Source organism: Vicugna pacos, chromosome 20 (genome assembly GCF_048564905.1).
Source record: "Vicugna pacos chromosome 20, VicPac4, whole genome shotgun sequence".
NCBI classification, from domain to species: domain Eukaryota; kingdom Metazoa; phylum Chordata; class Mammalia; order Artiodactyla; family Camelidae; genus Vicugna; species Vicugna pacos.
Genome location: NC_133006.1, coordinates 40724077 through 40728338, shown reverse-complemented (window position 1 = coordinate 40728338; position 4262 = coordinate 40724077). Strand labels below are relative to the sequence as shown.

The following is a 4262-nucleotide window of genomic DNA, read 5'->3' as shown; positions in this document are numbered from 1 at the left end:
GCTTTTCCTGTCAAACCCTGGGCGCCTTGGAGAGGCATGTAGGTGTCATCAGGAGTCAAGGTGGCAGGGAAGAGCATACACCCTTTTCTCCAGAGGAACACAGAGCAGTGTGTCTAAGGAACCACCCCTCTCAGCCCTGCAGTGCTCAGGAGAACAGTTCTTTATGTGCTAAGACATGAAGAGTTTTCCCTCCACAGTCCCAGACAAGAAGACGCTGCGTGGTCCGTGAATAATATACAGAATACATCTTTCTAGTAAATAGAATAATGAGTTTCTGTTTGTTGGAGCATTCACTATGGCTGGTGAAAATGTAAGCATCAAATATGCATCGTGTCAAAATGTGGTGCCGGAGTTGCAGTGGGGTCTTGGCTGAACCACCCAGCTTCTCCCTTCCTCGGTTTCCTCTTCAACTCTGAGTAGGCTTGGCAGTAACAGTCACTTGCACATCAGCCTCCCAGGGAGAGAGGCCCACGATGGACCTTTGCAGACTGTGACCTGCGGTAGAAATGCAGGCACCGTTGCCACGGCGAGCGTGGTTTTGGTGGATGGCAAGAGAACGTTGTTGCAACAACAGAACCCATTCTCAAATTGCTCCAAGTGACGTACACTTTTTAGATGCAGGATTTTTAGCTGCAGAATGCTCTAGAGACCATGACGACTCAGAGCGTGTCTCACTGCTCTTCATCAAGTGTGGTCACCTTAGGGCCTCCCGGGAGCGCATTTCCAGGTCCCTGCTTGGAAATGAACTTCATTTGCATCAGTTCCTCCGTTAGCTGCTCATCTCCCTGCTTGTGGCTTGTCCCCGTCTAGATGTGAACACTCTGACCCTCCAGGCAGCAGAAACCCCCCGAAACCCAGGCTCTGCCCTGAGGTCCCAGTTCCTCTGATCTCTGGTCCCCACCGCCTCCTCCTTTGGGTTCTCTGCCTCAACCCTTTGCAGTTTCCGGTAGCACAAGGTGAATGAAAGGTACACAGACAGCCAAGGGAGACAGTAATTTACTAACGTGGACCAATGCGAAATGGGCTATAAAAGGAACAGCCTAGCTCTTTGAGGGTCATAAATAATGAAGATAATTTTCCCAGGTTTTATGCAAGTACAAGTTTTGGTGGCAAACAGTCAGATGATATATGTGTATATTTCCCATCCAAAACTGTATGCAATTAGCATTTGGAAGATTGTAATTATAGCCTGGTTGGGCTTTTTGTAGGTGCTAAAATTGATTTCTTGGCTGAATTATTTTGCAATAGACTTAAACCACTAATTGTACACCTAAACGAAATTGAGTGTGAACAAATCGAATACCTTTTATTTTACCTTGGATGATAATTTATTGATGCAAATAAAACTCCTTAATTAAATCTGGCAGAGCCAGGCCTGTAGAGGCCCACATAACGGTGCTCTGTCACCCAGCTTTAGTGATTATTTTAATTTTAGAATAACACCCTGCTATTCTTGGGGAGAATTGTGTATCTGTTGAGGACCGTGCAGGCAGTGGGTTGTCGGAGTTCAGTACCTCCTTGAACCCCAGAGAGGTTTAGGATAGGCCTTTTGGGGAGCAGTGCCGCTGATTTACAAATTATAATTAAATACATCCAAAATTGAAACTTGCACCACTAGTCCTGAAAACAGCCTCTTAATGCAGAAGCTGCCAACGTCTCTCAAAAAGGGAGGAGACGGGTGAATGGTGGAGACACACTTTGCTCCTGATCAATACATGTGAGGTACTTGATCAAAGGGAAACCATTTATGTGAGTCCATTTGTTTCCTGGGGCCGCCATAGCAAAGCACCACAGACCGGGTGGCTTAAAACAACAGAAATTCCAGTTCTGGAGGCTGGAAGGCTGAAACCAGGGTGTCCGCAGGCCGTGCCCTCTCTGCACACTGTCGGGGATCCTTCCTTGCTTCCGCCAGCTTCTTTGGCATTCTGGGTCTACAGGTGTATAACCTGAATCTTTGCCTCCATCATCACAGGCCTTCTCCCTGTGTGTGTCTCTGTCTTCTCGTGGGACACGAGGACACCGGTCAGACTGGAGTAGGTCCCACTGTACTTCAGAAGGACCTCATCTTAGCTGATCATATCTGTAAGGGCCGTGTTTCCAAATAGTCGGATTCCGCAGTAATGGGGGTTCAGACTCAGACATGCACTTTTTGCAGGGGACACAATTTAACTTTCCATAATAAGGAAGAATTATTGTAGCTCTAGTTCTATATATCTGCACAGGGAGGCGAACACGCATTTAATGAACAGCTCACTGCAAATAAGAATTGCTTGGTACATGCATTCTCAGCATCCTTTAATTCCTATTAATCACAGTGCAATCCAATATAAAAACTATTACCTACCTTGAGGGATGTAAAAGGATGGCGTAAAATGATGGCGACTTCTCACTGTTTCCACTGAGATTAGGACAAGGAGAGTGAGGATTCAGCTGCTGTGGGAAGGTGTTGAAGCCGTGTCCGTCTGCGTCAGGATGGCACAGCACCGCCAGACCTTCCCCAGTCCTCTGCTCTGGGATGTTTCAGCAAAGTGGAGGGTCTCTCTCGCTGCTAGAGACGGATGAGTGGAGACATGTCTAGAAGAAAGGGGTGGGTTGGCTCAAGTTTTCAAACTGTGTTTCACAGAACCTTGGGGCCACACAAGGCATGTCTGTGGTTCTTGAAAGTGTGGGCAGCAGTAGGCACGATTACGACGTGCAAATGCCCTGCGTCTGTAGGTGCAAAGGGCTGACCCTGCCCAGCGACCCTCCCTCCGGTCGCCAGCTGCGTTTAAACTCAGCAGGCTGTTTATTCCCTGTGGAGGCTTTTTTCTTTCTAGCCTTTGGCTCATAACTAGGTGTGTCCCACTGGTGATGCCTTGATAAGGATAATGTGTTTGTGGCCCACAGAGCCGCCGGGGTCCCCAGTGCGGCTATAGTAATTTTTTTCTTACAGTCGTGTGTGTGTGTGTGTGTGTGTGTGTGTTGTGTGGCTGCACCAAAACAACACGAGCACGTGTTCCCAAACCACAGGGGAAAGACAGGCGTGTCCTCCCGATGCCTTTCCAAACTTCCGTGTGACGTGCTCGCACTGTCAGGGCCCAAAGCCTGGGGTCGTCGTGCTCGGCGAGGTCAGCCAGGAGGAGAAAGAAGATACCACATGACATCGATTGTACGTGGAATCTAAATAAAGGACCCGCATGAACTTACTTACAAAACAGAGACAGACTCACAGACGCAGAAAACAAACTTACGGTAACTGGGCGGGACGGCAGTGAAGAGGGATAGAAAAATAAAAATAAAAACATAAAACCCTACGTTGGACGCGGGCCTGTTGAACGAGCTGGACATGGTGGGACTGGGGTTACAAAGCAGCCCCCCGAGCCCCCCCGCCCCCCCAGCCCAGTGCCTTTTCCGGATTACCCCCCCTGGCCTGGGTGCCGGCTCGCTTCCCCGGCCCGTGCCGGGTGTGCATCGGTGGTTCCTTTTGGCCGGATGCAGCTGTTGCCTTGGTCTGGGAAGCGCTGAAAGCCGAGCCGGGACGGGGCCTGGGAGCGGTTGCCTCAGACGGGGGGCAGGGAGGGTGAGACCGGCGGGAGGAGACTCGAGAGCAACGCGTGTCGCTGAAGGCGCTGCCGCGAGCCGCGGGGGCTGCGTCTTGCGGGCCCCCGGGACGTGCGCAGCTGCTTCTCGGCGGCCGCGCGAGCGCGGGACGTGGGCGTGTTGATCCGCGGGCGCCGGTCCCTCGCGGGCGAGGACTGCCCGGTGCGGTCACCGCCCCGCGCTGCGGGCTGCGCCGTGCACGGGCTGGCCGGGCCTGGGGCGCCCCCTGCCCCGCGGCCGCGCGGGGGCGGGCAGAGGGACTGATGCAGGGGAATGAGAGCGTCCCCCGAAGCCCACCTTTCGCACCCCTTGGATGCACTCAGGCCCCACGTTATCAAGTCTTCAACGTGATGGCGGGCTACGCTCTCTTAAAAGTCTATGCCCCACGCTGAAGTACCAACTTGCGCATCGGGCTCTGAGGCCATGACTAAAAGTCCCCATCTCTTCTCCCATCGCCCATTTTAGAGCTCCCTTACCCTTCGTGCTGCCTAAGCCGATGTAGGCTGTTTACCTTGTGGGGCAGCCCAGGAGCTCGGTGAGTTCTTTGACGTGCTGCCGTTGTTGGTCCATGGTTGTGCACATCATCCCCGAGTGTGGAAACCCGAGAGAGGCCCCGGTGAGTGCCCTGTGTCACACACCAACTCTATCCCGCCCCCACAGTGTCGCAGTGACACCAGCTCCTT

At 52.4% G+C, this 4262-nt stretch overlaps 1 long non-coding RNA gene across 1 annotated transcript; it reads right to left on the bottom strand.

Moving 5' to 3' along the window:
• Nucleotides 1–1280: 1280 nt before the first annotated feature.
• On the bottom strand, nucleotides 1281–3339 carry LOC140687830 (uncharacterized). The gene is made up of 2 exons (XR_012062447.1): nucleotides 2345–3339; nucleotides 1281–2080 (listed from the first exon to the last, which is right to left on the bottom strand). It is a non-coding gene; the product is annotated as an uncharacterized lncRNA (long non-coding RNA).
• Nucleotides 3340–4262: the final 923 nt, after the last annotated feature.